At 39.9% G+C, this 15,226-nt stretch overlaps 2 non-coding genes and 1 pseudogene across 2 annotated transcripts; all 3 read left to right on the top strand.

The window, feature by feature from the left end:
• Window positions 1-11,638: 11,638 nt before the first annotated feature.
• On the top strand, window positions 11,639-11,830 carry LOC113007186 (U2 spliceosomal RNA). Its single transcript, XR_013902085.1, has one exon. It is a non-coding gene; the product is annotated as a U2 spliceosomal RNA (small nuclear RNA).
• Window positions 11,831-12,679: 849 nt separating this feature from the next.
• Window positions 12,680-12,762, top strand: trnal-uaa (transfer RNA leucine (anticodon UAA)). Its single transcript has one exon. It is a non-coding gene; the product is annotated as a tRNA-Leu (tRNA).
• A 629-nt stretch (window positions 12,763-13,391) lies between these two features.
• On the top strand, window positions 13,392-13,606 carry LOC113007189 (U2 spliceosomal RNA; annotated as a pseudogene).
• The last annotated feature ends 1,620 nt before the right edge of the window (window positions 13,607-15,226 follow it).

Genomic DNA, 15,226 nt, shown 5'->3' with positions numbered 1-15,226 from the left:
CTGATGTTAACTGTTAAAATTTCCCTTGAACTAGATATAACAATGGGGAGGGGAGTGTGGAGGTTAAACTGCTCCCTACTGGAGGATCAGGATCTGCTCAGACAGTATAAGGAGAGGTATACTGAATGGCAGACTCTCCAGGATTTCTATGCAACACGTGTCTCATGGTGGGAAATGGTGAAGTGTAGGACTCGGTCCTTTTTTAAACAAGCAGGAAAGAGAAAGAAGGCCGCAAAAGACAGGTGTATGAGAGGACTACAGAAAAGGTTACAGAGGTACCATCTCTTAAATAGGTGGGGTTTACACTTCTACGAAGAAATTAGAGAGGTTAAAAAAGAAATGCAGAAAATAGCAAATGATAAAAGTATGGGAGTCATACTAAGGAGTAGAGAGAGAGCGAGAGAGGAGGGAGAAAAATGTACGAGATACTTTTTCAAAAAAATTATGAACAAACCTGGCTCTGTCTCTCAGCTAAGAAACAGAGCTGGAGAAAAAGTAGTGAGTACTGAAGGTATAATAAAAGTGATTGAAGATTATTATGAAAACCTGTATGGGGAGAAAAATGTGGAGGAAAGAGTCATTGAGCAAACCCTGGAATATATTGATAAGATTGTTGAGTCTAGTGATATGTTAAGTCAACCTTTTACTACAGCCGAGTTAGGTCAGTGTCTTAAGAGTTTTAAAACTGGAAAATCCCCTGGTTTAGATGGCCTGCCGATTGAGTTTTATCTGACATTTTGGGATATTTTAGCTACTGATTTACTTTCAATTTTTACAGATTTTAGTGAATTAGATAAGCTGCCTGAAAGTTTTAGAATGGGTTTAGTCACACTCATTCATAAAGGGAAGGATAAAACTCTCTTGGAAAATTGGAGACCGATTACGCTTTTAAACTGTGACTGTAAATTATTCAGCAAGCTTCTAGCAGAAAGGACAAGACCGGTTTTGGACCAGATAATCCACCAAGACCAAGCATGTACTGTAAAGGGCAGGAAGATCACGGATAGTCTGGTGTTGATTAGAGACACGATTTGTTTTGCTCGAAAGAGAAACAAGCGACTGATTGTTTTGAATTTAGACTTTGAAAAGCCTTCGATAGAATATCTCACCGGTACCTTTTTAAAGTTTTGCAGAAGATGGGTTTCCCAGAAAGGCTTATATCCTGGGTAAAGTTGTTGTACACAGATATAAAGAGCAGATTTGTCATGAATGGGACCCTGACGAATGCAGTTCAGGTGAACTGTGGTTTACGACAGGGATGTCCCCTGTCCGCTCTTTTATATGTTATTTGTATTGAACCCCTGGCACAAATTTTGAGGAAAGATAAGAGTATAAACGGGATGAACATACCTGGGAGTGGGGGGCAGGTGGCAAAGTGTGTACTGTACATGGATGATATTAGCATCCTGTGTACAGACATATCCTCGATGAGAAGGACTTTTGAAGTTACGGACTGGTTCGGAAGGGCTTCGGCCTCTAGACTCAACAGGGGCAAGACTCAGGTACAATTCTACGGGCCATGGGAGACTATAGAATTGACTGGACTTGGAATAAATGTGACACAAACCAACCAAAAAATTTTAGGGGTTAGATTTGATAAGGATGGTGGAGGAAAGGCAAATTGGCCGGGAATGATAGGAAAAGTGAATCAACGATTAGGCCTATGGAGACTGAGAAAGCTGACTCTTGGAGGGAAGGTTTTAGTAATTAAGGCAGTGATTTTACCCTTGCTTCTTTTAGTCAGCGCAGTCTTTTTGCCACCAAAGGACGTATTGTTAAAACTAGAACGAGCCATCTTTTACTTTCTATGGGACTCCAAATGGGAGAGACTTAAAAGAGGGATAATGAAGAAATTAAAGGAAGATGGTGGCAAAGGAGTCCCAGATCTGTATTTATTCATGGGAAGCCTCTATACAAGTAGCCATATGAGACAGGCTACGAGTCCTAATAGTAATCCTCTGACACAGGCATGGGTTAGATTTTGGTTAGGTAGCTACCTAAGACAAAAGAAAATCCTGCCAGTAGATCTTAGAGTCCCCGTCTCCTTTGATGTTCCTGAAGCCTATGTAGAGCTGAAATCCTTTTTAACCTCCTTTAAATTGGAAGATCAGAGTTTGGACATTTTAACAAAACATCATTCTCTCATTTCAGTTGTGCAGGAGAGGGGAGAGGTGGTCCCAGTCAGAGGCCTCCCTATTGGAGAGGCCATAGAAGTGTGGCGTCTGACAAACCATCCCGTCCTTTCTAACAGGCTCCAGGATGTGTCCTGGATGGTGGCTCATGAGATTCTCCCAGTCAGGGCTGTCATGCACTCCAGAGGAATGTCGACAACAGAAATGTGTCCCCGACCGGGTTGTGGCGCGCCTGAGACGGTGAGGCACCTACTCTGGGAGTGCAGTGCTGCTATAGACCTGTGGGACATGGCCGGCTCCTTAAATTTCCCGTACTTACCAGCAAGGGAGGTCCTGACAGCAAACCTAATCCTCTATGGGGTGAGCCAAGGAGTGAAAACGCAAAGAAAAGGCTTTGAAAAGCAGTGGCTCGCCCTTGCTGCTATAAAAGACGCCATTTGGACCTCCAGAAACTTGTTGGTGAGCAAGCACACGCAGATCCCCCCCGTGGCTGCTCTCCGAATGGCAACAGCAACAGTAAAAGAGATCTGTGCCAGAAATACTAAGTTGAGAGAGCAGCCGCAAAGAAGAATCGCCTCTGTGCCCATTCGGATGGAGGAGCCGGGTTCGCACATAGAAAGGTCTAAGCAGCAACAGCCTGGCTCTCCGGGAGAGGTCGGTGTGGAAGGAGCAAGTTGGGGAGAGTCCCCTCTGAGCACCGGAAGCTTGTGAAGGGATGGGATGGTTTTTTTTAAATAATTTAAATTCTCTATGGAAAAAAAAAAAAAAAAAAGGAAAAAACATTTAAATATTTGTTTTCCTGTTGTATTTTAAAAGGGGATGGGAGATAATAAAGAAGTAATCCTTTTAAATGGGGTGGGCTTATGAAAAAAATGAGATGATGATGATGTTGTTATATGTCTGAGTATCAATAAAAATTTTTCCAAAAGAAAAAAAATCTGTTCTTAGCAAGAAGAGTTATTAGAGAGGAAGGCAAGAGCAGAAACATATAAATTAAAACAGAAAGAGTATGAGGAAGATGAAAGGTGTTCCGCATATTTTTTTAAAAAGATGAAAAGTAGGGATAAAAGGGGGGTTATAGAGAAATTGGAAAAGGATGGGAAGGAGATTATAGGGAGGGAAAGCATGTTGGGGGTAGTAAAAGAATATTACGAGGATTTATTTAGAAAAGAAAAAGTAGGGACAGAAAAAAGAGATGTTCTTTTGGGGTCATTAAAGAGGAGATTAGTAGAGGAAGATAGGGAGTTTCTGGAAAGGGAAATAACGATGGAAGAGGCATATAAGGTGGTAAAGGGAATGAAGGTAAATAGGGTACCAGGAATAGATGGATTAACGAAAGAATTTTATGAGGTATTTTGGGGAGTGATAGGGTTACATTTGTTGGAGGTCTTTAAAGAAATATTAGAGGGGGAAGAGATGGCGGAGAGTATGAGGACGGGTGTGATTTCGTTATTATTTAAGAAAGGGAATCCTCATTTACTTGATAATTATAGACCTCTCACTATGTTATGTGTAGATTATAAGATTTTAAGTAAGATAATTGCAAATAGATTGGTAGGGGTAATGTCGGATATAGTGGGAAGTGATCAAACGTGTGGGGTGAAGGGGAGACGAATTTCATGGAATATACAATTACATAGAGACATACTTGCATATGTAAAGGATAGAAAAATGGCGGCAATCTGTGTAAGTTTAGACCAACAAAAGGCATTTGATAGGCTAGATTACGAAATTTTGTGGGAGGTAATGACTAAGATGGGCTTGGGAAAACAATTTATAAGGTGGGTGAGGATCCTTTATAAAGAGATATATTCAAAAATCAAATTGAACGGGTTCCTCACGGAAAAAGTTCATCAAGCGAGGGGGTTGAGACAAGGGTGCCCGTTATCGGTGGTACTCTATGTATTATATGTTGAACCATTGGCTTGTGCAATTCGGGAGAATAAAAGAGTGAGGGGGATAATGATGCCGGGGGGGGAATGTTTGAAAATATCTCAATATGCGGATGATACTATACTATATTTAGCGGACGACGACAGTTTAAGAGAAGTTGTGGAAATATTAAAAATATATGAAGAAGTTACAGGATCCAAAATAAATAAGGAAAAGACAAAATATAAGTACTTGGGGACGTGGGAAGGTAGAAGGGAAAATATTTGTGATTATACTTTGTGTGAAGGTCCTATGGACATTCTAGGAATTTCTTTTGGGAATAAGGAGGGCGATGCTATTTGGAACTGGAAGGGGAAGATGGCAGAGGTGGAAAGGAAATTACGACTATGGAAAATGAGGAAGCTTACAATTACTGGGAAGGTGTTAGTGATAAAGAGTGAGGTGGTGCCGAAATTATTGTATCTAGGCTATGTGTTCCCGATGCCACAAGTATTTAGAGCACAAATAATGAGGGGAATATTTAACTTTATATGGGGAGGTTACGAGTACGTAAAGAGAGTACAAATGTATCAGGAGGTTGCCGATGGGGGAAAAGGGGTACCGAACATTCCGTTAAAGTTAGATACGATTTTTTATGCAAATGTGTGTACGCTGTTAAAGAAGCCATATATTCATAAATGTCAGATATTGTTATGGTTCTGGTTAGCTATTCCATACCGGTTTTTAATTGGGTGGGAAAATCAGGGGCCGAAGGCAGAGACAAGACCAGAATACTTTCAGAGGATGGTTAAGTGGGGAAAGAGACATATAGAGTGCAGGGAGGTGGATACAATACAAAATCATAAACTTCTGTATAAAAAACTGGCGAGGAATGCTAACTACAACCAGGGGATAGTGAGTTCGGAAGTTTGGGAATACGCACAGGATAAGAGTTATAAGAATGTTTTGAAAGATTTTAATTGGATGCACCTACATAGGAAATTACCTGTAAGGACTACGATGTATGCACATAATTTGGGGAAGTTAAAAGAATGTCCGAGGGATAATTGCACAGAGGAAGAAACGATTGAACACGTCCTATGGGGGTGCAAATATGCAAAAAAGGTATGGGCTGGAATGAAGAGGAGGTATAAGGGACTAGAGGCTTTGACATATGAGGAAATAACTTATCTTAGGCCTAAGGATAAAAAGAAGGAGGAAAATAAAATACGTTGTATGTTGTTATCAATTACAAAACTTAAGATATGGAGGGCAAGACAGGGGTGTATAAGGGGGGGGGTATGAATGGAAAGAGATGGGAACAATAAAGGATATAGAGAGGGAATTTGAGGGGATATATCGGCATGAATTACAAAGATGGGGAATAGACACGATTAAGGACAGGTGGAAGGATTATTATGAATGATGTAAAAGATGTTTTTGTGAAATATGAAAAGTATTCAATGGAATGTTGAGCAAATGGAAATGTAAGATGGTGTTGTAAGTAAAAAAAAAAAAGAAAAAAAAAAAATCTGTTCTTATCAGATATATAGAGCACAAATAATGAGGGGGATATTTAAATTCATATGGGGGGGTTACGAGTATGTAAAAAGACTACAAATGTATCAAGAAATAGAAGATGGTGGGAAGGGGGTACCAAATGTCCCGTTGAAGTTAGATACAATGTTTTATACAAATGTGTGTACATTATTGAAACAGACTTATGTGCATAAATGTCAAATATTGCTATGGTTTTGGTTGGCGATACCATACCGTTTTTTGATAGGGTGGGAAAATAAGGGACCTAAGGCGGAGTTTAGACCAAAATATTTTCAGAGGATGGTGGGATGGGGAAAGAAACATCCGGAATGCAAAGAGGTGGATACAGTATTAAACCATAAACTTCTATACAAGAAAATGGTACGGAAAGCCAACCAAAATCAGGTACCGGTGAGTCCAGAAGTGTGGAAACTCACACAGGATAAGAGCTTTAAAAATGTCATAAAGGATTTTAATTGGATGCATTTACATAAAAGGCTACCCGTGAGGGTTACTATGTACGCACATAATTTGGGAAAACAGAAAAAGTGTCCGAGGGACAATTGTGTAAAAGAAGAAACAATTGAACATGTACTATGGGGATGCGAATACGCAAAAAAGGTATGGGAAGGGGTAAAGGGGAAGTATAAAGGTTTGGGGACGGTGACTTATGAAGAGATCACCTTCTTTGGGACTAAAGGTACAGAAAAAGAGAGATATAAAATACGTTGCATGTTGTTATCAATTGTTAAACTTAAGTTGTGGAGGGCAAGACAGAGTTGTATAATGGGGGGATACAAAGAGGGGGAAATTGGGACGATCAAGGCTATAGAAAGGGAATTTGAAAAGATATATTGGCATGAACTACAAAAATGGGGAATAGACACAATTAAGGACAGATGGAAAGATTTCTCTCCTTTTTTTGCTCTGAAGGTACCCAAAAGGTGGTGGTAGGTAAAGTGTAATGAAAGGAGGAAGGGAAAAGGAGTAATGATAAGCTATACGTCAATGAAAATGTCATATGAAAATGTTAATCAGTTTGTCATGAACGAATGTGGGGAAAAATGGAAATGTAAACTTGTCATTGTAAAGGAAATGGTAAAATGTTTTTGAATGATTGTGGAAAGAAAATAAAAAAAAGGAAAAAAAAAATCTGTTCTTATCAGTAGGCGAGAAGCAATGAAGGATGGCGGCGGCGTCGGCCAATTTTCATGAGAGGAATGCATGGACGCATGGTACAAGAAATACTTTGAGATTTGAACTTATGGAGAAAGAAGAAGACTTCCACGACAGAATCAACTTTGGACGAAGGATCCTCTATGAAGCTTTAAAGATACAGCCGGAGGAGATCTACTGTCTTCAGCAGAGCACGGCGAGTAAACACTACGACGTGACCTTTTGCACGGGACAGTATGCGGAGGAAGTAAGAAGGAGGTGCATCGGAGAAGAAGATGAAGAACTGAGGAAATATACGGTAACTCCATTGTATAGGAATGATTATAGGATCTTAACTGTACACATGTACAATCCTTGGGTTACTGAAGAGACTATTAAGTATTTCCTGGGAAGATACGTTACTGTACTCCCAGGAGTACGGAAAATAAAGGACGGTTTGGGCCTATGGACCGGAAAAAGACAATTTCGTGTCAAACTTAAAGTGGATGCGGCCACCGAGGACGGGTATTGTCACCCGCCCGCGGTGTTCTCTATTGGAGCGGATAGAGGCTTCCTGGTTTATGCAGGGCAGCCTCAAGCATGCAGGAAATGTGGTAGCACTGGGCATAATGCAGACAAGTGTGAACAAATGAGGTGCAGGAGTTGTGGAAAAATTGGCCACATAACAAGAGACTGCAAGGAGCCTAGAAGGTGTCATTTATGTGACTCGGATGCGCATATGGCAAGAGACTGTACTAAGCCTAGGTCATATTCGGAGGCGGCAAAGGTTGGAATCGAGGTTGAACATCACAGAGAAGCGGACATAGAAACTGATACTGGAGAAAAAGCACAGGAGGTGCCACCAGCTGTCGAAAATCAGACTAATGAGGAGAAAGCTGGGAGTATGGAAGATGGAGTGGAACAGAGAAAGGAGAAAGGAGAAACGATTTGTGAACAGGATGCCGAGAAGCAAGGTGAGGACGGTCAGATATGGGAAGTGGTAGCTAAGCCACGGAGAAAAACTGCCAAGAGACGGAGGAAGGTGAGTTCGGGCGCTTCCTCAGAAGAGACTAAGATGAAAGGTAAGGAGGGCAGAGAGGAGCGGACTGAGGAGGTGGGGAATGAGGAGGGGTACGTCCTGAGAGGAACACAGACTGAATGTATGCATACTCCTACAAGTGACTTAACAAGCGATGGGGACATAGAAGAGGAGGCCGAAAGTGAAGAAAAGTCAGAAGATTCCTTTATAAAAAACTTATTGGCACATGTTAATATGGACAGTTAAAGTTGGTATTTTTATTTTATTTTTTTTTTTGTTGTTGTCTCCGGATCTTAAGTTTAAATATGTCCCCATGGTTTTGTTTTTGTATTTCCTTTTTGTTGTTGGGATATGGGGAAAATCCGAATAATTACGTTAAACGTAAGGGGGCTTAAAAATGCCCGAAAGAGACAAATGGTTTATGAATTTTTATTATTTTATAATTTTGATGTTTGTTTATTGCAAGAAGTACATTTAAAGGATGAAGGGGATGTTGCTGTTTTTACGGAGGAATGGAGAGGAGGAGAATCGGCGTGGAGTATAGGGGGGGTACATGGGACAGGGGTTGGAGTGTTATGTGGAAATAAAAGTATACAGATAAAGGAAAGTTATACGATAATACAGGGAAGGGTGATGGTCGTAGATGTGGAAAAAAGCGGGATGCAAAGTCGGATAATAAATGTGTATGCACAGGTGGATCCAAAGTTGAGAAGAGAACTTTTTTTAAAAATGGATACCTGTTTCATGACAAGAAAGAATATTATAGTGGGAGGGGACTTTAATTGTTCTTTGGAGAAGGAAAAATCTTCCCTCCCCTTTAAGACATTCATAAAAAAATATGGTTTGATAGATGTAATGGCCAAATTACAGGGGAAACGAGTAGAGTATACATGGAAGAATACAAGAGGGGTGAAAAGTAGATTGGATTATATATTGGTAGACAAAAAGTGTAAAATAAAGCGAGGGAAAATAATACCGGCACTGTTCACGGATCATCAAGCTGTAGAGGCGGAATTGGAGATAGAAGGAACGGAATTTGGAAAGGGATATTGGAAATTAAATAATGAAGTACTTACGGAAAAAGATTATAGGGAAAAATTCTTAGAGCTCTTCCCGTTATGGGCAGAGATGAAAAATCTATATATGAAGAAATTAGATTGGTGGGAGGATGTAAAAAATAAAATTAAAAAATTCACAGTGGATTACTGTACGGAGAGGTCAAAATCAAGAAAAGAAGAATTTTGTACGCTACAGAAAGAGATAGAACATACTTATGTAAAACAAAACGAGGGAAAAAATAAAAATATGGACGAGAAAATAGAAAATTTAAAATTGAAGCAAGAAGAATTACTTGAGAGGAAGGCAAGGGCTGAAATATATAAAATAAAGCAGGAGGAGTACGAGGAAAATGAGAAATGTTCAGCTTTCTTTTTAAAAAAAATGAAAAGTAGGGATAAAAGAGGGGTTATAACGAAATTAGAGAAGGATGGGAAAATGATCGAGGGGAGGGAAAATATGTTAAAAGTGGTGAAAGAATATTATGAGGATTTGTTCAGGAAAGAAAAACTAGAGGGAGAGAAGGGGGATTTCTTTTTAAAGAAAATAAAGAAGAGATTAACGGGAGAAGAAAGGGATAGGCTAGAAGGAGAAGTGACAATAGATGAGGCATATAACGTGATAAAGGGAATGAAGGCAAATAAAGTGCCGGGAATAGATGGTCTAACAAAGGAATTTTATGAGACGTTCTGGGGAGTGGTGGGGATACATTTGTTGGGGGTTTTTAAGGAAATCATGGAGGGAGAGGTGATGACAGAGAGTATGAAGCTGGGCGTGGTTTCTATATTATTTAAGAAAGGTAATCCACATCAACTCGATAATTATAGACCTCTAACCATGTTATGTGTGGACTACAAGATTTTGAGCAAGATACTCGCAAATAGACTCGTAGGAGTAATGCCACACATAGTGGAGAAGGATCAAACGTGTGGGGTCCAGGGGAGGCAAATTACTTGGAACGTACAATTACATAGGGATATACTTACATATGTAAGAGATAGAAATATAGCAGCAATTTGTGTTAGTTTGGATCAGCAAAAGGCGTTCGATAGGGTAGATCATGATTTTTTGTGGAGGGTAATGGAGGAAATGGGGTTAGGAGAGGCTTTTATAAAAAGGGTAAAAATTTTATACAAGGGCATAAACTCAAAAATTAAATTAAATGGTTTCCTTACAGAAAAAGTGTACCAAACAAGAGGTTTGAGACAAGGGTGTCCATTATCTGTCGTACTTTACGTGCTTTATGTCGAACCTTTGGCCTGTGCAATAAGGGAGAGCCAAATAGTGAAAGGGATAATGATGCCACGGGGGGAAAGCTTAAAAATATCGCAATATGCAGACGATACGATATTATATCTGGCAGATGATGACAGCTTAAGGGAAGTGATAGAAATTTTAAAAGCTTACGAAAAAGCGACGGGATCGAAAATAAATAAAGAGAAAACAAAGTACAAATATTTGGGGATATGGGAGGGTAGAAAAGACAACATTTGTGAATTCACTTTGTGTGAAGGTCCTATGGACATTTTAGGAATTTCATTTGGAAATAAGGAAGGTGATGCTTTTTGTAATTGGAAAGAGAAGATGAATGCGGTGGATAAAAAATTAGGCCTATGGAAAGCAAGAAAACTTACAATATCGGGGAAAGTTTTGGTCATAAAGAGCGAGGTAGTGCCGAAACTATTACATTTGGCCTATGTGTTTCCGATGCCTCAGATTTATAGAGTACAAATAACGAGGGGGATATTCAAATTCATATGGGGGGGGTTATGAGTATGTAAAAAGAGTACACATGTATCAAGAAATTGCAGATGGTGGGAAAGGGGTACCGAACGTTCCTTTAAAGTTGGATACAATATTTTATGCAAATGTTTGTACATTATTGAAAAAGACTTATATGCATAAATGCCAAATATTGTTATGGTTTTGGTTAGCGATACCATACCGGTTTTTGATTGGGTGGGAAAATAAAGGTCCCAAAGCAGAGTCTAGACCAGAATATTTGCAGAGGATGGTTAGATGGGGGAAGAAACATTCGGAATGTAAAGAGGTGGATACAGTATTAAATCATAAACTTTTATACAAAAAACTGGTATGGAAAGCTAATCACAATCAGGTAACGGTGAGCCCGGAAGTGTGGGAACTTGCACAGGACAAGAGTTTCAAAAATGTTTTAAAGGACTTTAACCAGATGCACTTACATAAAAGGCTACCAGTGAGGGTCACAATGCATGCACATAATTTGGGGAAACAAAAAAAGTGTCCAAGGGAAAATTGTGTAGAAGAAGAAACAATTGAACATGTACTATGGGGATGTGAATACGCTAAAAAGGTATGGGAAGGGGTAAAGGGGAAGTACAAAGGGTTGGGGATGGTGACGTATGAAGAAATCACTTTTTTTAGGGCTAAGGGCAAAACAAATGAGAGACATAAAATACGTTGTATGTTGTTGTCAATTATTAAGCTTAAATTATGGAAGGCAAGACAGGGCTGCATAACGGGGGGATTTAAATGGGGGGAAATTGGGACGATTAAGGCTATAGAGAAGGAATTTGAAGGGATATATTGGTACGAACTACAAAAATGGGGAATCGATACGATTAAGGATAGATGGAAAGATTATTTTTTGAAAGTACCCAAAAGGAGGTGGTAGATAAAGGGTAAGGGGTAAAGTGGGGAGGGGGAGATAAGGAGTAATATGATAAGTTATTTGAAAATGTTACTTTGTATGGGGAAAGATGAAAATAAGATTTTTTTTTTTTTTTTTTTTTTTTTGTTATGAACGAATGTTGGGAGAAAAGTGAATGTAACCTTATCATCTTAAAGGAAAAGGTAAAAAGTTGGAATTGTTGTGGAAAGAAAATAAAAAGAAGGAAAAAAAAAATCTGTTCTTATCAGTTTAATATCTGATACGTCCCCTACCCGGGGACCATATATTAAATTGATTTTTGGAGCAGGGAGATGGAATAGGGGCTTGCTCCGTCCACTCCACGCATCGACCTGGTATTGCAGTATTTCTAGGAACGGTGCACCCCCTGAAGCTGTGAAAAACAAATGTCATTTGACTCAACAGTTTGTGCAAAGAAATTTCTTATACGCTAGATATATGTGTGCGTCTGCATATCTGGACATTGTCTTCGTGTAATCTTCCAAGGTTAGTCAGACTGAAATGTTGCGACTTAATATTTGTGAATGACTTACATTTAACTATTACCAGAATTACTAAATCCTGCCACTTGGACTGACACGTGGCTGGACACACACTTTCTATGGGAAATCAAAAAAATATGTCGTTTTGAACTGCAGTTACACTATTCTGGCTCCAATCCTGCAGTTACCTCTGTTGTCCACTAGAGACCAATAGAAGTCTTTAAAAACCGGAGGCTGCCATCTACAAGGACTCATGTTGATTATAGGTTTAACTCTTCTCTTTCTCTACATACTGCAGCTTTCTGTCCTCTGTGGCTGTAAATTACATCGTTTGAAAAAAAAAAAAACCCACACAATTTTTTCTTGGCTTTTTAGCTAAAATCACCTGTATTGTCTGTTGTTTCCATTTGTGGATGGTTAATAGTGCAGAAGATTGTTTTTCTGTTTTCAGGATTACATGAAAACATTTGGGAACAGATCATTTTTGTATATAATAAATCTTAGGATAGTATTGGTTTTGATGATTTATAAAACAGCTGTGTGCCGTAGCCCTGGTAGTGTGGATCCTTAGTGTGTAAAGAGTAGATACCTCATGTAATATGTGTGAATGAAAATCCATGGACTTTATAAGAGTCCTCCATTTATGGCTATGATCCTAACAAACAAGATTAATCCGTTTCTTTCTCCTAGCAATCTTCCTGTTTCCTAAAGGAACACGCATGCACACTATATATGCATCAGGATGGCCGAGTGGTTAAGTCGTTGGACTTAAGCTCCAATGAGCGCATGCTCTCGTGGGTTCAAACCCCACTCCTGGTATAATTTGGAGCCTCATGACTGGTAAACTGAAATGTATCTATGGGAGCAACAATGATCAATAGGAGTTTTTAGGAATTTGCTGTGAGCAATATCCCCCCACCCAGTCACCCCCAAAAAAGCTGGGATGAAAGACAAATGAGAGGTCTGTGCCAAGGTCGCCCCCTCTCAGTCTTACTGTACATGTTATATGTAGAACCGTTGGCTTGTGCAATTAGGGAAAGCCTAGACATAACAGGAATACAGTTACCGGGAGGAGAAAAATTTAACAGTTTGTAATTATCATATTATGAAAACAATTATAACGCCAAGAAAGTTATAAAAATGAATTGAAGACGCTCCGTCTCAACGACCGCTGATTGGACTGCAGGCGACCACGTGATTTTGAATCTCATTAACCGGCATGCGCTGACCGGCGTTTCAGAAACTAAAGTGTCGTCATATATGTGGCGCCGTTTAAAAACTGAAACATGCCGACCATAGTTATATTGTGATGTTTCGGAGGTAAAACGTCAGTAAAACATCGACCTGTCCTCTACCATTTGTTAGAAGGCGACTGTGTTCTTCATTGTAACCATGAGTTAGAGTTGCAGTAAGCAGAATGAGTCGTTTCTGTCGTGCGATATGTGGGTATCGCTTCTCGGCCTTTTGGCTAAGATCAAGTGTAGTATCTGTTCTTATCAGGTGGAAAGGAAATTACGACTATGGAAAATGAGGAAGCTTACAATTACTGGGAAGGTGTTAGTGATAAAGAGTGAGGTGGTGCCGAAATTATTGTATCTAGGCTATGTGTTCCCGATGCCACAAGTATTTAGAGCACAAATAATGAGGGGAATATTTAACTTTATATGGGGAGGTTACGAGTACGTAAAGAGAGTACAAATGTATCAGGAGGTTGCCGATGGGGGAAAAGGGGTACCGAACATTCCGTTAAAGTTAGATACGATTTTTTATGCAAATGTGTGTACGCTGTTAAAGAAGCCATATATTCATAAATGTCAGATATTGTTATGGTTCTGGTTAGCTATTCCATACCGGTTTTTAATTGGGTGGGAAAATCAGGGGCCGAAGGCAGAGACAAGACCAGAATACTTTCAGAGGATGGTTAAGTGGGGAAAGAGACATATAGAGTGCAGGGAGGTGGATACAATACAAAATCATAAACTTCTGTATAAAAAACTGGCGAGGAATGCTAACTACAACCAGGGGATAGTGAGTTCGGAAGTTTGGGAATACGCACAGGATAAGAGTTATAAGAATGTTTTGAAAGATTTTAATTGGATGCACCTACATAGGAAATTACCTGTAAGGACTACGATGTATGCACATAATTTGGGGAAGTTAAAAGAATGTCCGAGGGATAATTGCACAGAGGAAGAAACGATTGAACACGTCCTATGGGGGTGCAAATATGCAAAAAAGGTATGGGCTGGAATGAAGAGGAGGTATAAGGGACTAGAGGCTTTGACATATGAGGAAATAACTTATCTTAGGCCTAAGGATAAAAAGAAGGAGGAAAATAAAATACGTTGTATGTTGTTATCAATTACAAAACTTAAGATATGGAGGGCAAGACAGGGGTATATAAGGGGGGGGGTATGAATGGAAAGAGATGGGAACAATAAAGGATATAGAGAGGGAATTTGAGGGGATATATCGGCATGAATTACAAAGATGGGGAATAGACACGATTAAGGACAGGTGGAAGGATTATTATGAATGATGTAAAAGATGTTTTTGTGAAATATGAAAAGTATTCAATGGAATGTTGAGCAAATGGAAATGTAAGATGGTGTTGTAAGTAAAAATAAAAAAGGAAAAAAAAAAATCTGTTCTTATCAGGTCACCTCTTTAGGGACTGTCCGCGGTCCTTTGCAAATAAACTTAAAAAAGGAAACCAGATTAATGAGGGAAACCTGATTGCAATGGTAAACGAGGATGTCTTGATTGATGCAGCTGGGACAGATATTTTAAATCAGTTCCCAGCACCTGAAGACGGAGGGGAGGAACAGGAGGAGGAGGGAAAAGGGGAGGAGCATGGAAGACCTGCCCAACCAGAACCCTCAGAGGAGGGGGAGAGAGGGCAGGAGGAGAGTGGAGTTCAGAAAGGAGTAAGTGGTGAAAGTGAAAATGCCCCCCCTGGCCTTCCTGATTCACAGGTGGCAAAGAGGACTGCAGCAGAACTGTCTTCTGGGACAATTGTTTCAGGAAAGAGAGGGAGGCATGAAACACCTTCAGGGAGTTCCTCAGGGGAGGACTCCAGGGTCTTCCCCTCTGACTCACCAAATGAGGTTTCCTTCCTTAACATAGTTCTGCAGTCAACGCCAAAGGAGCGGATGGTAAATGCAGCTCTGCGACAAAGGCCGTCACCTAGAGTACGAAAAGGGAATAGAGTGGCGGTCCCCCCTTCGGAACCCGGAGAGGTGAAGGAAGAGTTACACTCACAAGAAATAAATTGATGGTATGC

Source organism: Astatotilapia calliptera, chromosome 15 (genome assembly GCF_964374335.1).
Source record: "Astatotilapia calliptera chromosome 15, fAstCal68.1, whole genome shotgun sequence".
Lineage (NCBI taxonomy): Eukaryota > Metazoa > Chordata > Actinopteri > Cichliformes > Cichlidae > Astatotilapia > Astatotilapia calliptera.
The sequence above is the reverse complement of the archived record's forward strand: the minus strand, read 5'-3'. Positions and strand labels throughout refer to the sequence as shown.